This window comes from Mauremys mutica, chromosome 4 (genome assembly GCF_020497125.1).
Source record: "Mauremys mutica isolate MM-2020 ecotype Southern chromosome 4, ASM2049712v1, whole genome shotgun sequence".
Classification (NCBI taxonomy): Eukaryota; Metazoa; Chordata; order Testudines; family Geoemydidae; genus Mauremys; species Mauremys mutica.
In genome coordinates this window covers 114,467,893-114,480,165 of record NC_059075.1, presented here as the reverse complement: position 1 = coordinate 114,480,165, position 12,273 = coordinate 114,467,893, and the positions used below count along the sequence as shown (strand labels likewise).

The 12,273-nt window shown below is 45.7% G+C and overlaps 1 pseudogene; it reads left to right on the top strand.

Annotated features, from left to right (window-relative positions):
* LOC123369017 overlaps positions 1–12,273 on the top strand; it is a 322,921-nt pseudogene that overhangs the window by 111,349 nt on the left and 199,299 nt on the right.

Genomic DNA, 12,273 nt, shown 5'->3' with positions numbered 1-12,273 from the left:
TTCTTCCTTTCCATAGGTCTATGTAATATTACTCTTCCAAAACATATGGCAATGTACAGTGCTGTTCAGCATATAAAAGAAAAGGAGGCCAACACATTTTCCTTGTTGAAACTTGATAGATTTTTAGCTGGTGCAAATTGGACTATGACTGAAGAAGCAATTAAAATTGATTACCCTTATAAAGTGAGTAATTTCTTTTTATTATATTTATTACAAAGAAAATTATGTAAGAGGCAAAAGTAATGCTTGAAACAAAAGAATGATTCACAGCTTTTGATTTACACTGGCATCCATTGCAAGAAGGGTAGACTCTCCAGTATTAAGTTTACAGACTAGTAGGAGAGAATTGTAATGATAAATGAGGTCTCCAGCTTGATGGAAATATCTGATATGCCATTAAAATTATGGGGCTTTTATGAAGGGGGAAAATTAATATACCAAAAAATTAGGGGCTAGATATCCTGCACAGACATCCTTAGAGGTAGATTGTTCAGATCATTATTTGGGTTGTACTGGGGCTAGGATTCAGACTATGATTAGATTAATCCATGACACTCTTGTGACCCGTTAATTAATTCAAGTTTATTATTAACTCTGTATCGGCATTTGATCCAGTAGGTCACTAACCAGAATATATATTTCCTTCTAGTGCTCAAAGAGCATCTACAGTAGCATCTACTAAACTTTTGAAAATTAATCCTCCCCTTCAGAAAAATTAAAACAATTTCACCCTTTTATCCTTCACATTTGGTGTTCAAGGCCTACACAAATGAACAGTCACTCAGAGTACATTGTATAAATCTTTATAATATGATACTTCATCGTCATTCTTTCCAACGTTTCTTAGCATTTATATACTTTAAGAAAACCATAACAATGCCATACTTTTTTTCGAATAACTTTGGTTTTAAATAATTTATTGATTGTAATTTATTCATAGGAGTATAAATAAGCTTCTTGAGAGTAGGGAACACCGCCATCCTCCTTGATTCACAGAAGGAAGAAGAGAAATAGTTCAGAATCTTTCTGAAAAAAGTTTTAATTTTTAATATAAACATACAGTTTTTTAGATCCTTAGATTTCTTTGCCATGATGAAATATTGCAAATTTAATTTCTGACTTTATTGTCTTGATGTAACAATTTCCATTTGTGTCTAACTCCATATGGAGATTAAATTTGCATTTGAATTAGCATTTTTAATTTAATGTTAGCCTTTGTTTTTTAAACATAGTTCTCTTAGTTAGCTTTTTGGTTCTCATGTTTCCAATTTGTTACGATCAGTTCACTTGTTTCTGTTTTTCTTATTTAGTTTGATATAGAGGAAGTTTCCCAAATTGTTAGAACACTTAAATGTCCAGATTGTAACACAGACATTTCATATGAGACAACACCTCAACAAATTGCTGACATACTGGAAGAAGCCAGGTTACGTCTTTTAACAGCACAAATAGTTAGTATTCCATCTATTTGGTTATATTCTTATTTTTCTCGATTAACACACATATTTTAATTTTAGTACTATTATTATTTAAGGAATGGGTATCCAAATGTGACCTGTGGACCACTTTGGACCTCAAGTATTTAAATTGTGGCCTTCAAGGATAACCGTGTTAAGAAGAAATGTTGTACTTGACTATAAACTGAAAATGTATACCCTCAGCTATGTGATTTGACTTTTAAACTGAAACATTTGAATCAGCCCTGTTACTACAAGGAGGAAATCAATGGGACTGCTTTCCCATCTATCTCCCACTGTTTCCCTTGGAGCCTCAGGAGCAGCTCTGGTGTGAGCCTAGAGTGCTCTGACCAGCATCTGTGTCCCTTCCTTGTTGCAGCTGCTAAGCAGCTCCCCCACTGGTCCTCTGCTGCATCCTAGGGAAGGGGCGAGAAAATAATTCTGGCTTGTGCATTAATTTCTTTCTTGTCAGGCATTGAGAACCCCAGAGATAGCATGATAGAAGTTTGAGTGCATCTATATTGGGCCTATGGGAGTATCTATCAAATGATGGCTCCTTTCCCCAATGCAGCCACCCAGGGCAGCCAAGGAAAGGATTAGAAAAGCTGAAGCTGAGAACCCACAATTGATTATGGCTCCCAGATTCTCTGCCCTACCTCAGGCTAGAGAATCTTTGCTCCAGCTTGATTCAGTCCTCAAGAGACCATACTCCAGCAAGGGATTGTCAAGAGTGCAGTACACACCAGTTACTCTCCCCTCCACATGCCCCTTTACATCAGGAGCTTCAGGCAGGGAGGCATAGGCTCTGAATTCAGTGGCTTTGTATCCACTGAGGACTCTCGCATATATGGGGGACTTACTAGTTTCTGCTCCCTTTGTGTTGTGTGAGTGGAGTAGGATAGAGAATCCACCTCAATGTACTGACTGTGGTCCCTTGATCTTTTTGAAATATGTTTGGCTGTCCAGCTGAAAAAGTTGGACATCACTGAATTAAGGATAAACTTAGAATCTTTCTACCTTCTAAGACATGTGCTGAAAGATCTGATTTTCTGCATAACACTTATTGGCATTACTAACACCTAAAATAAAGCAGTATTTTCAGCTTTCCTGCCTTAAGTATTAGCGATGTGAGTAACTGTTTCTAGAGATCAGAGAAACCTGAACTCTGATCTTGATAGATAAATAAAAGAAAAATGATTTTCAAATCAGATGCAGTGTGGAAGGGGAGTTATGCCTTTGCTCATTTTCTTACCCAGGTGAAACACACTGAGTTTAAGACAATAAGACATGGACCTTGCCAAATACCAAATTCAGGTGGCCTTTTATGCAGACTGTCACAGTTTCAATGTAACTGCACCTGTATTTCCTCCTCCATGGTCCACTGCAGGAGTTCCCAGTCAGGTTTCAGGTTTCAGGCCTCCAGGCATCACCTATCCCAGGGCAGAGCCCTTTGTCCCACCCTCTTCTGACCAGGAGTTTTAAGGCTCCTCTGATCCTTTACTTTGTGGTACACTCATTTATTAGGGTTACTCTTCCGGGGGGTGGGGGTGTCTGTAATTCTATCAATGTACTGCTTTGTTATTTGTGTTCTCATACAGAGCCTTACTTCTCCCTTCTTCCCTCCCAATGGAGCTCTTCTGCAGGACCTAGGTTCCCCAGGGCTGCGTTCGTCCAGCCCCAGAATCAGACGAACACACACATTAACAGAGCACATCTGAGAGGACTGGGTTAATTAGCACTCCCAAGCTGACCCCTTATATGTCCCTAGACTCAGTAGGCTGGGTCAAGCAGCACCTCCAGGCTGTCACATTCATATGCCATGGGCACAGCCCTGGAATAGAGTGTGCATGAGCAGGCTGGATCGAGCAGCACTTTCAAACTGCCTCCCTCATATGCTCCAGGTTCAGCACATCCCTATCCGCACTTTCACATTACAATTGTTCTGGTAGTAACCCACTTGATGAGCAAACCCCACCAGATTTTTGGGTGGTGCAGAGATCTTTAGCACAGGTATGAGGAGTGTTGCTGTAGAGCAAATGGGGAAGCCAGAAAACACCTATGCGGGGGGAGGGGAAGAGAGAGAGAAACAACCAGCTTAACCAAATATTTACTGCCAGGTAGTAACCATACAAGGGGAGCCAAACAAACCAAAGAGTTATAATATTAAATCTAAATTTAATTTGATTATAAAAGTCAGGTTTAGAAAACTATAACTGATTACACAAGTCAGGGTCAGAAGGCTATACCTAGAAAGAGAGAGTTGGGTTCTCACCATTCCGTGAAGCTTGACTCGATCGGGGTTCCCGCGTAGTGGTGGTAGCTGAGGGTCCGGAGTGCTGGAGACAGGCAGAGCCCTCAGTACGATCAGTCAGGAGAACATGAAGTCCCAGTGGAACTGATGCAGATGTTGGATCCAGGCATCAGAGCACTTACTTGAGCATGGGTAGTGGTTTTTGTAGGGAAAGAACAATGATTTAAGGGAGAAAACTAGATTTGTTTAAGGGGAAACTGATGGCTCAAGAGATATACCAAAGTTGTTTTGTTCAGGCTAGTCAATGGGAACTGTTCATTCCTGGGTATGGGCGGTGTCCCTTGGAGGGAGCTCACAATGCATTTAGGCAGCTTCAGTATTTTGAATACTACTAAAGGATTTATTACTAGAATTGATCTGATAACTACTGATCTGGGTGTGTGCAGATGTGGGTTCATTAACATCTGAAGCAGAGATCCCCCAGAGTTCATTGCGGTTCTTGCCTTGGAATCTCTGTTCTCCATTCTGTATGCTAATGGGGATGCCTCCCTGTCCCATCCTTGATGCAAATGAGGCTGAGGGAGTTTCATTAATCCTGTCACCCTTGTCCAGAGGGGTTTAGATGTGTCTTCAACTGCCTTTTCGTTGCTTTTTTGTAAGTCTTTCTTCTGAATGGCTTTGGTTCAAGCAGAGGCTGGGGGGTGTGGGGAAGGTCTTTTGTGAGTCAAACAGGCTGGGAACTGAGGGCTATGAACAGTATATCAACAGCAGTTACAAGTTACCAGGGAGGTCTTTCTAAGCAAGCACATTTGTTCTTAAGGTAAAAGCTTTAAACACACATTAAACATACCAGGAGTCACCCATCAATCTTCTGAGTCCCTAGTAGGCCAAAATCTTTTCAACCCTTCCACAAGATTTGAGGCTATCCCCTTGAACAGAAGCCCCTGTCTATTTGATCAGTCAGGAAGAAAGGCCTGAGTCAGTTTAAATGCAGCCTTTTTATGCAAAAGCCCTTGGTTTGTTTGTTAGTCTCTGAAAAATCTAACCTCAATGCCAACTCTGCCCACATATCTACATATCCACATATCTACACCAGCGACACCATCACAGGACCTAACCAGATCAGCCACACCATCACCGGTTCATTCACCTGCACGTCCACCAATGTAATATATGCCATCATATGCCAGCAATGCCCCTCTGCTATGTACATCGGCCAAACTGGACAGTCTCTAAGGAAAAGGATAAATGGACACAAATCAGACATTAGGAATGGCAATATACAAAAACCTGTAGGAGAACACTTCAACCTCCCTGGCCACACAATAGCAGATTTTAAGGTGGCCATCGTACAGCAAAAAAACTTTAGGACCAGACTTCAAAGAGAAACTGCTGAGCTCCAGTTCATCTGCAAATTTAACACCATCAGTTTAGGACTAAACAAAGACTGTGAATGGCTTGCCAATTACAGAACCAGTTTCTCCTCCCTTGGTTTTCACACCTCAGCTGCTGGAACAGGGCCTCATCCTCCCTGATTGATCTAACCTCGTTATCTCTAGCTTGCTTCTTGCTTGCTTATATATACACACCTGCCCCTGGAAATTTCCACTGCTTGCATCCGAAGAAGTGGGTATTCACCCACGAAAGCTCATGCTGCAAAACGTCTGTTAGTCTATAAGGTGCCACAGGATTCTTTGCTGCTTCTGAAAAATCTAGGTTGAACCAGTATATGCCAGCCCAGTTTACAACTGAAGTGATTGACTTTAAGCCCTCCCCACTGTTTCTGGTTTCTGAAGAAGCTGTAATAACCCTGTCCCTGAAGCTGCATACAATCCCTAGCCTACAGTGATATATAAACTTAATACAATATGGTCCCTAGAGATATTGCATAGGATTGCAATATCCATCACACAGGTGATATGGTGGCAAGCGATGTTCGCTCTGGCCTGAATGGCCAACAGATTTATAGATACACACATCAAGCTTTTATGCAAAGGTACAGAAAAAGCCTGAGGACACGTTCTGATCAGGGCAAATCTTTTGGGGGAAAAGCCTTAGTGAGTGTTCTTCTTAAACAATCATACCATTGACCTAGACTCAGCATCATTACCTCTGACAGCTTGGATGCTGGCTGGCTGATATCCACCGAAAGAAGCTGTTCAGCTGAAGTTCAGACCATCCTGTTCCAAAACAGGAAAGTCTCAACTACACTGGCTTCTAAAACTAAGTGAAAGAGGTTTTGTATTTGCGCATCTCAGCACCAGCTGCCTCCCTTGACAACACTAATTTCAGCAATATTGGACTACCTACTACCTGTGCCAGTGTGTACAAACCCAGCACTAGCCAAACAAATGTTAATGAACAGCTATGGGCAAAACAGCCATACCCCACCACACCTGCAAAGCATATCAGTCCTAGAAGAAACAACCAGCTTAACCAAATATTTTAAAATATTTTAAAACTTTTACAAATGAATTACCTGAGGCCACTGAACTGGACTACAGCTGGCCAGGGCCCTCTTGAAGGAATGGTGGCCTGCCACTGCTTTCTGTTAGTTAGGTTCCTCCTCCCTTTTGGGACCTTTAGTAGTCCAAGAAAGATTAGATTCTACAGGACGTAGTTGGAGGGTGGTCTCTCCCACACCTGGATCTGTGCTAATGACTGCCCAGGTGATGAGGACTAGGTGAGTGCAGGATCCTATCACATCCCAAGGATGTCCTATGGGAGACCAAGTCCATGACAACGTGGTAGAGAATCTGAACAACTTTCCAACCCCGTTGAAGAGTATGACACACACAAAAACCCCTAAATTTCCTCACCCTCCGGTGAGATCTGATAGAGTCTAGAAAATGGATAAATCTGGAGCAGTTACTCAAATGGATGGTGGAGAAACAAAAGCAGGTCACACTGCAACAACAACAGATGGTGGCCCACAATAGTAACAGGCAGCCCCTAGCAGCGACAGCTGATCTGCGAGTTGGTTTCCCAGCAACAAGACCACAGCAAAGACTGGTGCAGCAGATGCTGGTGTTTTTACAACTTTCAGGAACCCTGGGCCTTTTAGATTGCTGCCAGAGCCCCGCTGCTCGAGCCCTGGGGTAGTGGCGGCGGCCCAGGGCTCTGGCAGTAATTTAAAGGGCCCGGGGCTCCCAGCTGCCACTACCATAGCCGGAGTGCAGGGCCCTTTAAATCTCAATTTAAAGGGCTCAGGGATTTAAAAGCTCCACCTCTTCAGTAGTGCCTCAACCTGCAGGGGTGGGGCCTCAACCTCCTGCTCAGGACTCTGGCGTACTGGTTAGTCCTTTAAGTTACTTTCACCCCTGCTGACTAGGGAATTTATTTCCTGTCTAGACTTGTGGAAGAGCTATTTAGCCTCTTACAGATCAAGACCATTCAAACATCTGCATACCAGCTTCAAATGAACAGCCTGGATCAGTGGGTTTCAAACTTTTTAGGTTGCATACTCCTTTCCAAATAATGTAGTCTATGGGGTACCCCCATCTGAGATAGGGTCATAATATACCTATGAAAACACTCTAATACTTGTTAGTAAATATTTTAAATGTGGATGCATGTGTGTTTTTTTTCCTATGCATTTGCAAAGACTCGAATGAAAATTTGACCTTTTATATTTTTTGAAATACAGGGTAGCCTATTAGAGCTTTTGATGCTTCAGAAAAAAAGAAAACATTGACTAATGTTGTTTGTAGATCCTATATTTACTTTGGGTTTTCACTTTTGACTTTATTAAAAAGGCAGTTTGCAAGATTAAATAAACAGGATCTTTGTCAGCACCTCTGGGCTCCCAGGCAGCAGCTGCCACGCTCTGGCTAGCACCTGCCACTCTGAAGGCAGAGTGGAGAGCAACGGCTGCTGGTCAGGCACCCACCTCCGAAGACAGTGCCGCTGCCAGCAGCAGAGTAGAAGTAAGGGTGGCATAGTATGTGTATCGCCACCCTTACTTCTGTGCTGCTGCTTGAAGTAGTGCTGACTTCAGAGCTGTGCATCTGGCACCTCTGGGCTCATGACCAGCAGATGCTGCTCTTTGTGCATCCCAGTGCACAAATCAAGCACTGCCTCCCCATCCCATTGTCCCAACTTCCCTTTATGGCCTTGCGCCCCAGGCTCACCTCGCTCCTTACCTTTTGACCACAGTGCCCCCTCCCACCTCCCGACCACAGCACCTTGGGCAATCGCTCACGCCCATAAGGCCATCCCTGATTCCACTTGCCCTGCCTAACAGTCTGCACAGGGGAGTCTGCGCAGGCTTGCATCTTTCCACTCAGCTCCCAACCTTGGCCTGTCTGCCGTTAAAAGATTTTTCTCCTTCATCCTCTGACGAGAGCTCAGGTACCTCGAGGGGTATGTGTTTTGAAAACTGTTTTGAAAACCACTGGCCTAAGGTTTAACAAGCCTTGAAACAAATGTTGAAAAATTTTGTGGTCTCAGAGCCCAGACACTGGGACCAGTTCCTTCCTCCACCTCACCTTTTGCCCCTACCAGGACAGACACATTTGGCCTATCACCACATTGAAATACCCCTGTGACAATGAGTCTGAGAGATGCCTTGGCCACTTCCCCAGAAGATATGGGAGGTGGCTTGGTGGAAACTGCAAACCACATTGGACCTGGGTGTGGCAAAGGAGTCTCACAGTGAGTGAAGGAGCCCCCTTGTACTGGAACCCAAGCCTGACAGCACAACTTGCTTTTGCATTGATTTTCAGAAAGTCACTTAACCCATGGGATTGTTACCCACCTTTGGCTCTCCTACTTTTAGTCAAAACACTGGTGTTTATGATAGCCTCTGACCATCAAATTCCCCATTATTTGTGTAAGCAGAGTCAGGATGAGCCCCACCCTGACATCTGGTGGTAAATTATGGGGAGTGCGGAAAGTGTTGCATTGGTATTTCGGTTATTTGCATGGGCACTCCCAACCCACTTAGCATACCGCAAAGCAGCATGGGATGGTTACTTTCACAGCTGTGGGAGCCCCCAATTTCGTTGTTATTGGGGCAGGAGGAATGAAATGTTGTCACCCTGATTGGGTAACTGGGGAACTACAAAATTGTCTTGTGATGGGGGGTTTCATTGTCAGCTGGATAGCACTTGCTAGATGGGGCACATGGGTTCCAAAACCCATTGAGAAGAGAGAGGCTGGGGACAGATATCTGTACTGGGTGGTGCAGGCTTCTTGTGTGAGCCAGATGCACCAGTTCCACCTGTGCCTCTCTCCACTGTGGAATGTCAGAGTTAATGTTTGATTCCCTTAAGAATCTAGATACAGGTTACTGAGCTGAACTCACTGGGGCTCCCCTACTATGAGCTGGAATGACTAAGAGCTGAAATCACTAAAGAGCTGAACTTGCTGAGAGCACTGAGTACTGTGCTTATGAGTGGGGGAGCCTGAAGCAATACCATGGAGCAGAGCAGCTGGCAGAACGGAGTGGAGCAGTTTGTGCAGCCCTGGGTGAGTGGAGCCAAGCAGCTCGCGAGGACGGCCGGAGCAGATCACAGGACAGCTGGTGGACCAGAGCAGCCCACAGAGCCAGCGGAGCTGAGCGGTGGCGGGGACGGCTGGTGGAAGCAGAACCCCACGAAGAGGCAGGGCAGTTGGCCCCAAACCATGTAAGGTGCCCCTTTTCTACCCAGGCTGGGGAGGGGGACCTCTGCAAAGAGACTCTTGAACTCTGGGGCTGCACAGACCCGGGACAGAGACTTTTGGATTGTGGGACTTTTGGGACTGTGGGTGATTTGGGGGGTTGCTGGACTCAAGGGCCCAGAAAGAGGGACACGGCCCAATTTGCTGGAGTGGGTCTTTGCTCACGGTTTGACCCATGATCTCTAGTTAAGGTATTTTCCAAATTTAATGCTTGTTGTTGTTTATCTTATGTAATTAAACCTTTTCTGCTACACCAAGAGTCTGTGCTTGCGAGAGGGGAAGTATTGCCTCCTTGAGGCGCCCAGGGGTGTGTGTAAGATTTTCCCAGGTCACTGGGTGGGGGCTCGAGCTGGTTTTGCATTATGTTGTGGGGAAGGGACCCCTAGGTATTGAACCCGGCCCTTGCTGCTATCGTTTCGGCCCGGCAGAAGGGTTACATTTTTGGGGGCTCGTCCGGGATCCCTGGGTCAGTACCCCTCGCAAGCACATGTTGAGTGTTCCACTGTATTGGGAAATAATTGTGTTTATATTTTGAGGAAATTACTGTTGGTATAATGGCTAATATGTCGGGTCTGATGGGCCCCAGTCCTGCAGCCTCTAGCTCAGGGGCGGCAGCCACAGCCTATGATTGGGCAAAAGCACTGGGGCATATATTGGAAAAGATTGTGCTGGCATATGCTACGTCAAACTCTTGTCGTAAGTTAAGGCTATTTGATGGGAAAGAGGAGTTTGAGCCCTGGTTGGAGCATACCACTGAAATGCTGCGGGAGTGGGCCGTACCCGATGTAGAAAAGCGAAGATGTCTAATAGAGAGCCTTAGTGGCCCAGCACTAGATGTAATTCGCACCCTGAAGCTAATTGACCCTGGGGTTAGTGTGCAGGACTGCCTAAAGGCCCTTGATAATACTTTTGGGAGCGTAGAGAGCCCTGAAGACAGTTACTGTAAATTCCTTGATTCCCGACAGCAAAGGGGTGAGAAAACTTCAGCCTATATACAGAGGCTGGAAAGACTGCTTCAGAGAGCTGTTATGAGGGGAGCAGTGACTGCTGAGCAGATGGATCAGACCAGACTGGCTCAAGTTGTAAGAGGGACTCAGTATCAGAACCCGATCCTACTGCATCTCCGACTAAGAGAACGGCAGGAACATCCCCCAAGTTACTCCCAGCTGATAAAGGAGGTCAGGGAAGAGGAAGAAAGGCAGACTGCCAGCGAGTGTTGGGAAGCCCAAACATTGGAACCAGGCAGCACAACGCCACTGCAAATGGCCAGTGTACTGATGGTGAGCACCACAGAGGAACTTGCCCAACAAATGCAGGTCCTGACGAAACGGATAGCTGAGCTGCAAAGCATGATTGACCGAGCTAAGGTTTCCAGGAATAAGGAGCCTCAGACTGTGACAATGGAGAAGTCAGTATCTAGAGCCACTGTCCCACCCCGGCGAAGGGGGAAAGGACAATTCTTTTGCTACCGGTGTGGTCAGGATGGGCACAGTGCTGCTAACTGCCATAAGGAAGAGAACCCCTCCTTAGTGTATGAAAAGCTGAGGAGCAGTTGGGAGAGACCCAGTAGCGGCCAGAAGGTCTGGGGACGGAGACCACCTAGACCTACAGGATTTGAAGATTCCCCCAAAAGAGACCGTCCACCTGGGATCCCTGCAGGACTGATAGGGCCGCGAGCAGAGGTCATGGTGAGGATTGAAGGGGTGGAGTGTAAAGCCGTGCTTGACACTGGATCTCAAGTGACTATTATATTTCAGTCATTCTACCAACAGATGCTTAGGCACCTGCCTATACAGCCACTGACTGGCATTGGTCTGTGTGGCCTCAGCATGGATGAATACCCCTACCAAGGGTATGTCATAGTGCACCTGGAATTCCCAGAGGAGGTTGCTGGGGTAAGAGAAGAGGTAGACACAGCTGCCTTAATATGCCCTGACCCTAAAGGGACCTCTGATGTGTCTGTGCTGATAGGGACCAACTCCAGTCTCTTCAAGGTGCTCGCGGATTACTGCAGACGACGGGCTGGGGACCAGTACCTGAATACCCTGATGATCCATATGCTTTGTGCTGAAGCCTATAGGAAAATTGAGAGTGCTAAAAAGGAGACATCTGAGCTACCGATTGGGGCACTGAAGTACATGGGCACAACCCCCTTAGTAGTGCCCGCAAGGACAGAGCAAGAAGTGCTTGTAATGAGTACCAGGCTGAAAGGCAGTAAAGGGGCACTAGCAATGATAGAGCAGCCAGTTGAAGGAGAGCTCCCGGAAGGAGTGCTGGTCCCCAGTGGAGTCATAACCCTACCTGCTGAAGCCCAGGAAAAGGTGACTATACTGATTGCCAATGAAACAAGTAGAGATATTGTTGTGAAGCAAGGACAAAAGATAGCAGACCTCTTCGAGCCTGAATCAATTGTAAAACCCCAGTGTGAGACTCAAGTTCCGACAATAGACCCAGCAAAGTTTGACTTTGGAGATTCACCATTGTCCGAGGAGTGGAAAGATCGCCTGAGGAGGAAACTTTGTGAAAGACCCAAGGTGTTCTCACTGCATGAGTGGGATGTGGGATGCGCAAAAGGAGTAGAGCACAACATCAGACTACATGACTCCCGACCTTTCAGAGAGAGATCTAGGAGGCTTGCTCTCTCCGAGATGGAAGATGTGCGACAACATCTTCAAGAGCTGGTTGCAAACGGCATCATTACAGAGTCCCGCAGCTCATACGCCTCACCCATTGTGGTGGTACGTAAAAAGAATGGGAAAATCAGGATGTGTATTGACTACCGCACCCTGAACCGCCGTACTGTGGTTGACCAGTACACAATGCCTCGAGTCCAAGATGCCTTAGACTGTTTGCTGGGAAGCCAGTGGTTCTCTGTGTTGGATCTTCGGAGTGGATACTACCAGA